Source organism: Nymphaea colorata, chromosome 7 (assembly GCF_008831285.2).
Source record: "Nymphaea colorata isolate Beijing-Zhang1983 chromosome 7, ASM883128v2, whole genome shotgun sequence".
NCBI classification, from domain to species: domain Eukaryota; kingdom Viridiplantae; phylum Streptophyta; class Magnoliopsida; order Nymphaeales; family Nymphaeaceae; genus Nymphaea; species Nymphaea colorata.
Window position 1 is genome coordinate 5712542 of NC_045144.1, and position 16617 is coordinate 5729158.

Here is a 16617-nt window from a genome sequence, read left to right on the forward strand (position 1 = left end):
GGAAGATAAAGGGATAATCGTTTCCATTTGCCTCTTTGGAACCATGACCATCTGACCGCTTGACGAATATGGCGCTCATGTTTTTCAAGGAATTCATCAACTTTAGAGGAATGAGAAAGTATGGGCCCTGAGAAATCAACTTTGTTGTCTTCATCTTGGAAACCATGATCATTCTGTTTAGCAATCATAAACAAGTGAAATTAGAAATGAAAATTAAAAGTTGACTGTGATTGTTAAACAGATAAGATGGAGATCCTTACCAAGATATGTGGCTTAAATGCCATTTGCTCTTTCTGGCTAAGAGTAGAAGAAAATTCCTGAGAGTGGTATGCTTCAGAAGAATCAAAGGAATCAGTAAGACCAAAGTTCCCTCTTCGTTGCATGATTCCCTGCTTAGCTACACTCTGTTCCTTTGTATTTCCATCAGCTTAGTCTTTCAGTCCCAAGGACTCTATGTGTTTCAGGGCAGAGGATGAATCAGAAGAAACAGTGCTGAGTGCCCTAGATTTTGATCTCCTATGTGATCTCAGTGGAGCAGTAGTGTTTTCTTTCCTTCTCTTTGCCCATGCAAAACCAGTAGATCCAGAAACAGGCAAAGGGCTTGAAAAAGGAATGTCTTCTTGGGAATCATTCTTCCTGTGACAAACCTCTTCAGGGAGATCAATTGTTGACTTTAACAGATTGATGCTAGAATCGACATTTACCTTATCAATATTGACCTTTCTGCTATTTCCTCTGTGGAGCCCATTAAGGCCATCCTTTACACCCTAAAGATTAAAAGCAACGATTAACAATTTACATCATCTTAATTCCTCACAGACATGGTATGCTTGAAATGATAGAAAGGTGTCAGGTATTTGAGAAGCTGTTACCTGAGATTCTGGGGCAAATCTGCTAATGCTGTCTGAAACTTTGGCAACTCTTGCAGCCCTCCTTATACCATCAGAACCATGGATTCCCTTTCCCATGGTTTTTTTCCTGAAAACAAAATACCAAGAAAAATACAGCATCACTGCTGGAAAAGTCTTCATGATTGAACATTAGTAAAGCTGCTTGGCAGACATATAAATGTCAATCCTTAAAAGAAGAAAAACATTATCAGTCCTTGAGCTTGTGGTAATACTTTCTGGATGAATCTGGTGACCATTTAAGAAAAACAAAGAAAAGTTCCTTTAGGATTTAGCTTGAGTAAGTTGATAATAGATGTAGTGAGACAGAAAGGCCCATAGCCACGTGGATTAGAAAGCCAATATAATCAATGCATCTTTCTTTGCAGCATCATAATAATAAGCCTCCTAACTTTGATAAAACTTCTTCAGAATTTATGACATGAAACTGCAACTTTTCTGCAGAAATTTTTTGAAAGAAAAAGAACTATTCAGCCAAATTGTCACTTGAGAATATGTCTAATAAGGTTAAAAGTTCAACAGCACAACCTTGAAAAAGTATATGAAAAAGATAAAATGTCTAAATGGTTTTCACCTCCATGCATCATCTTCCCGAACTTTAGCATCAATCTCTTTATTTGATGGGTGCAAAGGCAAGCTGGATGGGTCACAGGCATAAGGTTTTGTCCTGAAGTACTGCTTAAATTCCCCAAAAAAACTGAAAAAACACAGCCATTTCTTACCTCCCAATCAGGATGCCCCAGCACAAAAGCCGTAGCAGCATAATGTTAGCAATCGAAATCCGTCAATGATCAAATATCAGGAGATAAAACAGATTGGTCTACTTTTTATCCAAGAGATAAAATGTGAGCAACATTTGTTTGAAGGATTTCAGCTTGGTGCCAATACACCAAGGAGAATAACAAGAGAACCATAGATGGAGAGAAAATCCCTGATGTGTGGACATGATCAAACGATACTAGGGAAGCGTAGGTAAAATGAAACAAGATCAAAATATACCACCCCTACATGGATACATGAATTTTATTCCAGTTTGGCAACCCTTTCTCTGATAATGGCTACCCTCTTGGCAACCAGATCCATGTCATACAGGCAAAATCAGTTGACATAACATCCATTGATTTGGTTAGTGGCATGTTTCCTAAAAGCAGTAAATACTAAATAAGAACCTAAAGAATTAAAAATTGCATGTGAAACGTTAGGCAGAGGAAGCGATGGGGTTATGCCTCAGTAACAGGGTCACAAGCAGGAAAAGATAATGTTGGACTAGGGGACCTTAACACCACAAGTTGGCGTCCTATGTTCTTCCGAGACTTTCTGTTGTACCAACCAAGATGCAATCTTACCAAACCACCACTCTTAAGATAAGGGCCAATGATGCAGTAACGAGAAGGGTTAGCTCTAATCCCCATGGAAGAATGCAACGGAAGCAAGAGCAAGGAAAATAACAAAGCAAATAAGGTTTCAATTAATCAACTTCACTAACTACAAATGAATCACACGTTGCCTATAAACAGAGCTTCCTAATTAATTGGATCTTGGATCCACTATCTATATAAAAAGGTCCAAGTTCAACTTAATAAAGAGCCAAACAAATAAATCAAATATATGGATCCGATATGGATTCAAACTGAATCTAATATGAAATGAACTGCTCCTGCATCAAGCATGGTTCCTGGTTTCAGCCAACAGAAATGTTTTCTTTTTTTTTTTTTGGCATGATCGATGGACTACAGTACACAGGTTCAATTATTCCAATCAGATATTGAAAGCCCAGGCCAACTCACTGCAAAGATGGAATAGGCCATTACAGGTCATGTCTCAACCCCAACTAGGTAGTTTTCTGAATCATCATACGGTGGTTGTTCTCCATTTGAAGCTCCAATGGAATGTCCTTGGTGATACCAACTACTGTAAGACACCAACTGCAGGTTCAAACAACTAAGGAAGCTAATTAATCAAGGTCAGGTTCAGATCGTGTACAACTCATCTGAGATCCAAACAAACCCAACTTATTTGGATAAATCTGCACTTAGCCTCAACTTCGGTAAAGTGAAGAAACTCATACATGAAAAAAAAAGGCAAAATAATGGTTAACTTTGTACCTCAGTAATATATTCTAAGAGTTCTTGTTCAGAAGAGAACATCAAGATCTGTTTAGCATCAGGAATGGTCAAGTAATCATAGGCATTTTCACTGCAACCTGCTATTTCATCACTGCAGGGAAAATATCACAATTAAAAGTGAGTACCTGTGCTAACAAGGTCTGTTATTTTATTCTCAACATTAAACATAGCCTAAAAGGTAAAGGAGGCACTACCGGACTGTCTTTGCAAGGAGATCCATGTAGTAGACATTAGGTGCTATGTGGAACAGTTTGCCTAGCACTTAGCACACGATTGTAGAATCCATCCATAAAAGACTGCTTGAGCTCTAGAGCATGCTTAATACAAGGATTCTCCAATGCACTAGCAGGAAGAAGCTCCAGTTCAGTGTGAAATTCTGCTATTCTATTATGAACCAGAAGCCTTAGAAGATTTAGGCCCTCGATTTGATACTCCTGAGGTGATGGAGGAATAAGGCCACTGCAGCACAAGTGTTGAATTGTCAAGGAGAATAACATGGCAAACAAAGAAAATACTGTCAAGCACTATTTGGAAAAGCAAATAATATGCAACCATCTTTCTCTTCATCAACAAATCAGATGACTTCAAAGGAGGACACCGACACATGAAGACATCCAAAAGAATCAGGTCTGCCGTTAAATCCTACTTCAGCCAATGTTGAGAGTGCAAGTTCAAATGGATCACGGGCTAGTCTTTCAAAGATATATCAAGATCCATGAGGAACAGAACAAATGCCATCTACGGGTTTTTTTTTTTTAATATATAAATATCTGTGCATCCTGATATATCAGAACATGCTTTCCCCATAACACAGAATCTGGATTGATATGAATGTCAGTGTTGAGTGAACATATATGAAACGCCAGACATAGGCAAGCCTCAAATACTGGATAAATGGCCATACATGTGATGAGCTCCCTTGACATCGTTATGAGGATGGGCTTAAGCCTTAAGGCCTTCAGACTGAAGGAGGTTAAGATTTCAAAATACAAGGGGATGTGTGTCGTAATCATAATCAGGAAAAGGTTTGCCAAATATGCACACCCCCCACAGACAGAGCAATGCAGTGGCTGCCGAAGAATAGGCAGTTTCAATATTGCTTTGCAAAATTGACTAAATTGTTGGGGACAGACATGGACCATGTTTTCTATCAAAAAATATGGTTTTTGTATCTTGAAATTCATCTTATTGTCGAGTTAACAAATCTCATAGATCAATGCCATCAGTTTCTAGCTTTCATGCAATAGATCCACTCCGCAAAAACAGCACATGCTAAATTGGTACAATTAAAAGAAAAACCAGCACAAGCAAAACAATCATGTCATATTATTCAATTGATCAAAGGTCTTATGGAAACGCATTTCACGTTGACCATGTACAAAGCGTCACTTAGCCAAAAGGCCTACACGTATGATCAGAAAGAATTACCTCCTCCCTTCACCCAAAAAAGACAAAAAAGAATACATCTGACAATCGTCCAAGAAGCCAATAGACTAATATGATTGAACAAGGCGTGGAGAAGGAGACACAAATTAAAAGAAAAAAGGGTTAGCGAAAGATTTTTTATTTGAAAAAGGAACGAGAAGAAAAAATCTAAAACTCATAATTCATACTATCATCATCATAACCCAAGTGGGAGACCAAGGGTGCAGGCATCATAGAAAGGGCTCCCGATGTCGATCTGACCGTTAAGGCCTCCGGTGGTGAAGCCGAGATTGGGGTTGGCCTGTTTGGACATTGGCAAACACGAGGGGATGCAATCATCAGTATTAAAATCAGAGAGATCAATGGTGTAGGCATCATCTTCTTCGCTGGAGAAGGAGCTCCCGATGTCGATCTGGCTGTTAAGGCCACCGGTGGTGAAGCCATGATCGAAGTTGGCCGGTTCGAACATTGGCAAGTACATTGGGTTGCCATCATTAGCCTTAAACCCATAGCCACTAGTACTGATAAAGGAAGAGGCTAGATGCTCGAAAGCAGGGGGAGGAGGAGGGGGAAGGGCAGTCAATCCGGCATCAAATCCAATGCGGGTGTTACTAGGCATCCTGAGCATGAGCTCCTCGTCGAGCCCCGTTAGCGTCGATTTCAACTCCTCCATGGCCGGAAGCAGGTCGTCCAGTAGGTCGCGGTCGAGGTTGTTCATGTCTGCATCCCAGCCGTCGATCGCCTGCTCATTGCATGTCTTGTCCTGCAGACGTTTGCTCTCCTTCTCGACCTGCTGGAAGAGTCCGTCGTGCTGCTGGTTGATCTCACGCATGGTGCTGGATTGGTGGGTAGCAGGGTCCGCATCCGACGTCCGCGGGCTGGGGAGGGAAGAAGACGGAGACGATACATTGAGAAAGCGGTGGACGACCGAGTGCACGGAGGGGCTGCCGAATGAGTAGGATTTTCCGGCGGGGGAGAAGACAATCACGGCAATCTCAGCACCGCATAGGATGGACAGCTCGCTGGCCTTCTTCATGAGGCCGTTCCGACGCTTCGAGAAGCACACGTGACGCTTGTCTTTGTCCTCAATCTTCTTTATTTCAATCTTTCGACGTCCCATTCTCCGACTTGTTCCCTTATTCACCATAATGGAATGATCTGTTGATAATGAGGGAAGACAAATTCGACCTGTTAATTTAATTAACAGAAGGGACGAAGAAGGAGAAGAGGAAGGGGCGATAGCCCTCCCATCTTCCAAAGACTCGTCCCATTGGGCGTCACGGCGGCCGGGAGGTTGGCCATCCCTGCCTGCCCCCTTTCAAAAAACGAAGGGACTACAGGGGTTGCCGTCGTCCGTGGCCGACGCAACCTACCTAGAGACAGAGAGACAGAGAAAGGGAGAGAGACTCACCTGAGGGAGCTTGGAGACGGCCTCGAGGAAGGACGGGAAGGAGGAGAGAGCGCAGAGGAGGGAGAGAAGGGAAGGAGAGAGAAGACAGCAGAGAGACTCTGCCTGTCTTCTTGAAAGAAATGGCGCGTTCGATGTTAATAGCGCCCCTTTTTGAAAAATGGCGCGTTGCCCGTTGGACGTTAACATGTGCGCTTTCAAGAAAGTTGGACTCACCTGAATTTCTTTTCACACGATTGCGGCGTTACCGTTACAGTTGAGGTCAAAAGAAATGAAAGATATTCTGGTAATTATTTAAAACAAATTGTTGTGTTTTAAATTTACATAAATCTAAACACAATTTCAAGACATAATATTTTAAATTTACATACACTTCGCAAAATGGCATATGTATCAAAGTTCCCTGTTTTAGATGGTCATATGTGAGTGAATTAAGTCATTACGTCACCTAATACAAACTTACGCATTAAGTATTTTTTTAAATTGCATAGAATATAGATATATATATATATATATATAGATATATATATATATATATATATATATATATATATATATATATATAAAAGCAGTTATTCCGCCAATTTTAAGCAATGAAAAAAATAGGAAATGCGAGTTTTCTACTTTAGTATAAAAATATTGATATCAACTCAAAATAGCTATTAAAATGCTAAAAAAAGCTGTACAAAGTAAAATATATTTGACCCAGTGTTTTCGAAAAAGTATGGTAAAAGATACGATATTTTTGTTTTTTCAGCATTCTTTTTTAAATATTGTGATTTTTCCACATTTTGCCTGTTTTCTTTATATTATTTTCCCAAAAAAAGTATGTAGCCTCGTGTAGGACATATACATACAAGAACATACTATTTGGGTCAAAAAACAATAGCAAGCCTTATCCATTAGTTTAAGTCTACATCAAATAGCTTTAGTAAAACACAACAAAAGACTACTATGTTGCCATGGAGTCGTTTATTAGTTCAAGGCACCCAAGATTTTTTTTTTTTTATGGGCCACTAAAGGTAAAGTTAGAACACTAAATATATAGTTCAATTGGTCTAGGGTTAGTGGGCCTTGTGGGGCTGACCTACATAACTGGACTCAAGTCCACCCAACCCATTCTCTCAAATCTAAGATTTTAGAATGAGTTTCGTGAAAGCATATGTCCTACAGAGACCCCGCGTATTTCTGCCCTTGAAGCAAGGACCCATGTCTTTCTCAACTGGAATGTTACGTTCAATATATCGTAATATCAAGTAAAACATAATCAGGTGGCCATAATTTCAGACAGAAACTAAACTTCTCTTGACCCAATAAGCAAGAACCAGACAAACTGAACCGGATATGGATCCTCTCAAGGGTCGGATTCTAAAGGCTTTTTTTATCTAAACTATATTCCTAGAATGACTATGCTCATGAAAGTGAATCTTACTATTAAGAAGATAAATTCCCACGAAAAAAGGGGAATGAAAGTAAACATGAGATTCAAGAAGAGCGGGTGCTTGCAGATGAATGACTGTGAACATGCAACACCTGATCAAATGCCGATCCTCAAGGGGAAGAGAAACTTCAAAAAAGGCACAGCTCCTCCCCTTTTCGTCAGCCCCCAGGTCCAGGACTGTTTCAGGTTTTGGGTAATCTTACGTTATTCTTTTCAACTCAAGAGTAATGTTTGTCATTGTTTGTAGGCAGCCCCCGGGTCAGGGACTGTTTCAGGTCTTGGGTAAACTTACGGTTATTCATTTCAACTCGAGAGTAATGTTTGCCATTGTTTGCAGTGTAGAATAATAACGTCTATGAGAATGAATCAAATTAATGGCTGAGTTTTCATTGGCCTATGATACATCCTTCGCGGTGATCCAATATAGATCTTCAAGGTAATTTAAATATGCTTGAATAAGAAGCTAGATATAAATATGGGAGTTATGGCAACCCATGTATGCCTCAATATAAAACTATAACCCAAGCAGCTTATTGTCCAAGGATGTCAATGGATTTTATTGAAATCAAATGTACCATTTGTTCATATTTTATTTAACGGATGTTCATGTGTTTAATACGAATTCATATTCAAATACGAATTATATATGCTTTTTAAGCTCACAATCTGAATCGAATCAAAATTTTTGGCTTTGATATTCATATCTGAAGCAGACCTAAGTCCAACCTTCAATTTCACGTCTTCTAGGGCCTTCAAGGTAAACTTAAGGTGTGTGTATAGTAGGAAGGATTTATAAATCTCAAGAAAATATAAACAAGTATGGTTACTTTTATTGACTGGGCTAAGAATGGCCAAACGCCATAAAATTAACAAGGGGTTACTTTCCCTTACATTTTTGAATGGAGATGAATTTATGAGAATATATTTTGGTCATTTGTAAAGGAATGAATATACCAAAAGTGAAGGAGATCAAGCCCACATTTTTAGGTATTGTTAGGTTTGCAAAGGACCATTTCATCCTACCACCCAACAAAGAAGTCCTCACTTTTTCCTTATACCTATTGGGTATCAAGTCTATTTTTGGTTTTTGGTGTTGTGGGATGACACTCCCGTTATGTTTGAACTTACATATTATAACCCCCCCTCCTCCCCCCCCCCTTTTCTACCTCCCCTTTACATCACAACCAACCCCTTCAGGGTTCACATCTCTAGGTATTGGTTGTAAAGAGTTTTGATTGTTCATATTATGTCTTGTATGACTTTCGTTAGCTGAAATTAGTGTTTCAATCTAGTTAAATTGTTGGACTATCATTTGTTGCATGAACTAAAGCTTCTCCCATGGTCAACAATGAAGTCATATGGACCTTGCATGACTTGCACTAGGTGGGCCTGATAACAAATTTTTTAATATATTTTGTTATTATATATATATATATAATTATTATAGTTTTTAATATTTATATATTATTTTATATTTAAAATATATTTTATAATTTAATTGGGTGGGCTTGAACCTGGGGTTCGGGAGTCGGGCCAGGCCCGCCCCATGTCCAAGCTGAAGTAAGGTCCTTGCGCTATAACCTACCAAGCACACTCCATGAAGCTCCACAGAGTTGTAAAGCACCCACGTACCTAATTTCATTTATTTCAGTCTTCATCCCCTACTTTCTAGACAATAGGTATGTTGGTCTCCTCTATTGCCTATCCAATGAAATGCATTCTTTTGATCCATCATTCGTCAATGTATGATCATGATATTCTTGAGACACTATGGGTAATACTTTTTAATCCTTGTGGGTTAGAAACTTTTAAAAATTTTCATCATTTTAGTTGGTTTTGCTTTGACATGTATATAGTGCATGCAGGGTTTTGGATTTTGCTTTAACGTATTTATGACATATAAACAAAAAGGTACAAGTAAATAAATCAAAATCAAAATCCATTTGAAGAATAGTTCACACGTGCAAAATGACATGCCTTGAGGGGCATTGCTCAAACAGGCAGGCTTGGAGCATGTTATGTGGTGCGTCTTTTGTTCGATTAGCAAGAGGATATGTTTTTGTATCATAAGGGGGATGAGTCCTACATGCAAGTTGAAGCACGCGACAATCAGGCTACCTAGTATCGATGCAGTTCTAGACACTGGAGGCAAGGGGAAGGAAATAGGCTTCGCGCTTCGGTTGTCGCCCAGGTAGTAAGATTCATCCTTCCGGTCACCAAGAGCGGAGAATCACCTTACGAACTCACAAATACTCTTCCATTGTGACAAATTAAATTATGAAAATTCCCTCTTCCATCATTTTATTCAAAAAACTCATTTTATTAAAAAAAAAACAGATATAAAGCATGAAAAACAAGTCAGCCGTATAAAACATGAAAAACACATGTTTTAAAAAAAAGAATGCCAAAAAAAAACCGCGTATAATATGCATTTGTTTGCGTTTTTTTGTATTTTTATTAATTTTGATTTTTTTATAATAAAAACATGTACAGGTATTATACGGTGAAACCAGTCCAATGCCCGAAAGAAAAAATAGTACATCAATGCCAGAGGACAACATTTCAACAAGAGGTTCCATTAAGATCACAAGCAGGAAATATTCAAGGCAGATCCGACTCTAACGACAATTGCACATTGACAAGGCCTGTCTTGCGGCTTAAAAAGCTCAAAGGGGCCCTCCATTTAAGAAATAAGCTGCAAAGATGGGATCTCCTTGCAAGGTGTTGTTTCCTTCGCCTTCTGGAAAAACACAGCCACTTCTTACCTCCCAATCAGGATGCACCTGCACAAAAGCCGTAGCAGCATAATGTTGGCAATCGAAATCCGTCAATGATCAAATATCAGGAGATATAACAGATTGGTCTACTTTTTATCCAAGAAACAAAATGTGAGCAACATCAAGTGTTTGACGGATTTCAGCTTGGTGCCAATACACCAAGGTGAATAACAAGAGAACCATAGATGGAGAGAAAATCCCTGATGAGTGGACATGATCAAACGATACTAGGGAAGCGTAGCTAGCATGAAACAAGATCAAAATATACCACCCCCACATGGATACTTGAATTTTATCCCAGTCTTGCAACCCTTTCTCTGCTAAGGCTACCCTCTTGGCAACCAGATCCATGTCATACAGGCAAAAAAAGTTGACATAACATCCATTGATTTGGTTAGTGGCAAGTTTTCTAAAAGCAGTAAATACCAAATAAGAACCTAAACAATTAAAAATTGCATGTGAAACGTAAGGCAGAGGAAGCGATGGGGTTATGCCTCAGTAACAGGGTCACAAGCAGGAAAAGATAATGTTGGACTAGAGGACCTTAACACCACAAGTTGACATCCTATGTTCTTCCGAGACTTTCTGTTGTACCAACCAAGATGCAATCTTACCAACCCACCACTCTTACGATAAGGGCCAATGATGCAGTAATGAGAAGGGTTAGCTATAATCCCCATGGAAGAATGCAACGGAAGCAAGAGCAAGGAAAATAACAACCCCAACTAGGTAGTTTTCTGAATCATCATACGGTGGTAGTTCTCCGTTTGAAGCTCCAATGGAATGTCCTTGGTTATACCAACTACTGTAAGACACCAACACCAGGTTCAAACAACTAAGGAAGCTAATTAATCCAGGCCAGGTTCAGATCGTGTACAACTCATCTGAGATCCAAACAAACCGAACTTATTTAGATAAATCTGCACTTAGCCTCAACATCGGTAAAGTGATGAAACTCATACATGAAAGAAAAAGGCAAAATAATGGTTAACTTTGTACCTCAGTAATATATTCTAAGAGTTCTTGTTCAGAAGAGAACATCAAGATCCGTTTAGCATCAGCAATGGTAAAGTAATCATAGGCATTTTCACTGCAACCTGCTATTTCATCACTGCAGGGAAAATATCACAATTAAAAGTGAGTACCTGTGCTAACAAGGTCTGTTATTTTATTCTCAACATTAAACATAGCCTAAAAGGTAAAGGAGGCACTACCGGACTGTCTTTGCAAGGAGATCCATGTAGTAGACATTAGGTGCTATGTGGAACAGTTTGCCTAGCACTTAGCACACGATTGTAGAATCCATCCATAAAAGACTGCTTGAGCTCTAGAGCATGCTTAATACAAGGATTCTCCAATGCACTAGCAGGAAGAAGCTCCAGTTCAGTGTGAAATTCTGCTATTCTATTCTGAACCAGAAGCCTTAGAAGATTTAGGCCCTCGATTTGATACTCCGGAGGTGATGGAGGAATAAGGCCACTGCAGCACAAGTGTTGAATTGTCAAGGAGAATAACAAGGCAAACAAAGAAAATACTGTCAAGCACAATTTGGAACAGCGAATAATATGCATCCATCTTTCTCTTCATCAACAAATCAGACGACTTCAAAGGAGGACACCGACACATGAAGACATCCAAAAGATTCAGGTCTGCTGTTAAATCCAACTTCATTGAGAGTGCAAGTTCAAAAGGATCACGGGGTAGTTTTTCAATGATATATCAGGATGCATGAGGAACAGAACAAATGCCATCTGCAGTTTTTTTTTATAATATCTGTGCATCCTGATATATCAGAACATGCTTTCCCCATAACACAGAATCTGGATTGATATGAATGTCAGTGTTGAGTGAACATATATGAAACGCCAGACATAGGCAAGCCTCAAATACTGGATAAATGGCCATACATGTGATGAGCTCCCTTGACATCGTTATGAGGATGGGCTTAAGCCTTAAGGCCTTCAGACTGAAGGAGGTTAAGATTTCAAAATACAAGGGGATGTGTGTCGTAATCATAATCAGGAAAAGGTTTGCCAAATATGCACACCCCCCACAGACAGAGCAATGCAGTGGCTGCCGAAGAATAGGCAGTTTCAATATTGCTTTGCAAAATTGACTAAATTGTTGGGGACAGACATGGACCATGTTTTCTATCAAAAAATATGGTTTTTGTATCTTGAAATTCATCTTATTGTCGAGTTAACAAATCTCATAGATCAATGCCATCAGTTTCTAGCTTTCATGCAATAGATCCACTCCGCAAAAACAGCACATGCTAAATTGGTACAATTAAAAGAAAAACCAGCACAAGCAAAACAATCATGTCATATTATTCAATTGATCAAAGGTCTTATGGCAAGGCACTTCACGTTGACCATGTACAAAGCGTCACTTAGCCAAAAGGCCTACACGTATGATCAGAAAGAATTACCTCCTCCCTTCACCCAAAAAAGACAAAAAAAGAATACATCTGACAATCCTCCAAGAAGCCAATAGACTAATATGACTGAACAAGGCGTGGAGAAGGAGACGCAAATTAAAAGAAAAAAAGGGTTAGCGAAAGATTTTTTATTTGAAAAAGGAACGAGAAGAAAAAATCTAAAACTCATAATTCATAATATCATGATCATAACCCAAGTGGGAGAGACCAAGGGTGCAGGCATCATAGAAAGGGCTCCCGATGTCGATCTGACCGTTAAGGCCTCCGGTGGTGAAGCCGAGATTGGGGTTGGCCTGTTTGGACATTGGCAAACACGAGGGGATGCAATCATCAGTATTAAAATCAGAGAGATCAATGGTGTAGGCATCATCTTCTTCGCTGGAGAAGGAGCTCCCGATGTCGATCTGGCTGTTAAGGCCACCGGTGGTGAAGCCATGATCGAAGTTGGCCGGTTCGAACATTGGCAAGTACAATGGGTTGCCATCATTAGCCTTAAAACCATAGCCACTAGTACTGATAAAGGAAGAGGCCAGATGCTCGAAAGCAGGGGGAGGAGGAGGGGGAAGGGCAGTCAATCCGGCATCAAATCCAATGCGGGTGTTACTAGGCATCCTGAGCATGAGCTCCTCGTCGAGCCCCGTTAGCGTCGATTTCAACTCCTCCATGGCCGGAAGCAGGTCGTCCAGTAGGTCGCGGTCGAGGTTGTTCAGGTCTGCATCCCAGCTGTCGATCGCCTGCCCATTGCATGTCTTGTCCTGCAGACGTTTGCTCTCCTCCTCGACCTGCTGGAAGAGTCCGTCGTGCTGCTGGTTGATCTCACGCATGGTGCTGGATTGGTGGGTAGCAGGGTCCGCATCCGACGTCCGCGGGCTGGGGAGGGAAGAAGACGGAGACGATACATTGAGAAAGCGGTGGACGACCGAGTGCACGGAGGGGCTGCCGAATGAGTAGGATTTTCCGGCGGGGGAGAAGACAATCACGGCAATCTCAGCACCGCATAGGATGGACAGCTCGCTGGCCTTCTTCATGAGGCCGTTCCGACGCTTCGAGAAGCACACGTGACGCTTGTCTTTGTCCTCAATCTTCTTTATTTCAATCTTTCGACGTCCCATTCTCCGACTCGGACCCTTATTCACCATAATGGAATGATCTGTTGATAATGAAGGACGACAAATACAACCTGTTAATCTGCAGAAGTGACTAAGAAGGAGAAGAGGAAGGGACGACGGGGGGTTGATCATCGCCGCCGGCCACTCTAAGTCGGATGCAAGGAAAGCGTGGGGTCCGTCCTGAGACGACCCTGCCCTCTTTCAAAAACGAAGGGACTACTGGGAGTCGCCTTCGTCCGTGGCCGACGCAACCTACCCAGATAGAGAAAGACAGAGAGAGGGACGTCCGTGGCCGATGCAACCTACCCAGAGACAGAGAGACGGAGAAAGGGAGAGAGACGAACCTGAGGGAGCTTGGAGACGGCCTCGAGGAAGGACGGGAAGGTGGAGAGAGCGCAGAGAAGGGAAGGAGAGAGAAGACAGCAGGGAGACTCTGCCCGTCTTCTTGAAAGAAATGGCGCGTTCGATGTTAATAGCGCCCCTTTTTGAAAAATGGCGCGCTGCCCGTTGGACGTTAACATCTGCGCTTTCAAGAAAGTTGGACTTACCTGAATTTCTTTTCACACGATTGCGGAGTTATCGTTACAGTTGAGAGCAATCCATATACGTCAAAAGAAATGGAAGATATTTTGGTAATTATTTGAAACAAATTGTTGTGTTAATCTTTTTCGATTTTTTTGTCTTAACAAAAAGTTTTCTGTTTTTAATTAACTGAGAGTATTTTCTTCATTGGCCATGTTGGTCGATGAAAATTTCATACACCAGTATAACGTACATAAGCAGCTTCATTACTATGTTGTTTTTAACAAAATTCCAAGCATAATTTCAACACATAATATTTTAAATTTACATATACTTCATAAAGTGGGGTATGTATCAAAGTTTCCCTGTTTCACATTGTCGTTTGTGAGTGAGTTACATCATTTGCGTCGACTAAATACAAACTTACACATTAAGTATGTCTATTGGTTAATAGAGAATTTAATTTACCAATGGGGCACAAAATGCTATGGTTCTTACATAGGACTTTTTAATAGCTATTAAAATGTTAAAAAAACCTAGACAAAGTAAAATATATTAGAAAAAAGTATTAAAATGTACGATATATTTGTTTTTTACCATTGTTTTTCAAAATATTGTGATTTTTCCACTTTTTTAAATTTTTTCGTTTTCTTATATTATTTTCTCAAAAGAATATGTCGCATCGTGTTGGACATATGCATACAAGAACATACTATTTGGGTCAAAAAAACAATAGCAAGCGTTGTCCATTAGTTTCAAGTCTACATCAATTCACTTTAGTAAAACCCAACCAAAGACTGCTTGTCGCCATTATTACTAGACCAATTTTTTTTTTTTTATGGGGTACTAATTGGGGCAGTGATCCGGGTCTTGTGGGGTGGGGTTGACACTGGACAAGTCCGCCCTCATAAATTCACTAAAAATAAAGATTTTAAAGTTGGTTCTATGTGGACATGGGCATCAAGCTGGCCCAGCCCGACCTGACCCAATAAGAGTTGGGCCCGGGTCGGCCTAATGCCCAAAAACTGAGCTTGGGCCTACCCTGCTCAGTTCGATTAAAATAAAATAATATTTTTTAGATATAAAATAAAATTTTTGAATATAAAATATATTTTAATAATAAAATATATATTATTTTTCAATAAAATAATAAAAATTTAAAAAATTGTTAGTTGGCCGAATCAAGCCCCATCGAGCAAACCCGATATATTATCAGGCCGACGCAGGCTGACCCGATATATGAAAATGAATCAAATTAATGGCTGGGTTTTCATTGGCCCACCAGCTCAAGCAGCTAATGCTACATCCCTCATACTGATCCAACATAGGTCCTGAAGGTAATTTAAATATGCTTGACTAAGAATTTAAATATAAAGATTGGAGTCCTGGCAACCCATGTATCTGAGATAAATAGTACGAAGGATTTAACTTAAGAAAATCCTTAAGGTGTGCGTATAGTAGGAAGGATTTATAAATCTCAAGAAAATCTAAAGAAGTGTGATTACTCTTGTTGAATGGGCTAAGAATGGCCAAATGCCATAAAATTAACAAGGGGCTACTTTCCCTTACATCTTTAATGGGCTAAGAATGGCCAAATGCCATAAAATTAACAAGGGGCTACTTTCCCTTACATCTTTAATGCAGATAAAGTTATGAGAATATATTGTGGTTATTTGTAAATGAATAAATATATCAAAAGTGAAGGAGATGAAGGCTCTAGGTATTGTTGGGTAAGCAAAAAGACTATTTCATCTTATCACCCAACAAGACAACCATAGAACGATGAGTCCCCACTGTTTTTGGTGTTGTGGATGAAACCCCTGCTATGCTTTAATTTAGATATATTACCTTCCCCACCCCCCTCCACATCCCCACAGGAAATTGTTTTCATGGGAATTCAAACTGGCTATATATTAGCTCCTGCTCCGTCCAGAGCACCAACCCCTTCAAGGTTCACATCTCTAGGTATTGGTTGTAAAGAGTTTTGATTGTTCATATTATGTCTTGTCTTACTTTCATTAGCTGAAATTAGTGTTTGAATCTACTTAAATTGTTGAACTATCATTTGCTGCCTTAGCTAAAACTTCTCCCATGGCCAACAGTGAGGACATATGGACCTTGCGCAAACATTCTCTCGTCTATTTCAAACTATTATACTAAGAGGTCATTTAGCACCTTGTTACATCAATAACTAGCCAGGAGATCCTTCTAATCTGACCATGTATCTCAGTTACCACCACAACCATAGAACGATGAGTCCAACTGACTGTCAGCATGAGAGTAAGTCAGGTCCTTGCCCCATAACCTACCAAGAGAACTACATGAAGCTCCACCGAGTGGTACGGCGCCTATGTACCTAATTTCATTTATTTCAGTCTTTGATCCCTTACTTTCTAAACAATAGTTATGTTGGTCTCCTCTATTTCCAATCCAATGAAATGCATTCTCGTGATTCATCATT

General features: G+C 39.9%; 1 protein-coding gene across 1 annotated transcript in view; it reads right to left on the bottom strand.

Moving 5' to 3' along the window:
* LOC116257765 (protein IMPAIRED IN BABA-INDUCED STERILITY 1-like) overlaps positions 1-16617 on the bottom strand; it is a 96568-nt gene that overhangs the window by 30854 nt on the left and 49097 nt on the right. The gene's annotated exons all lie outside the window — the stretch shown is intronic.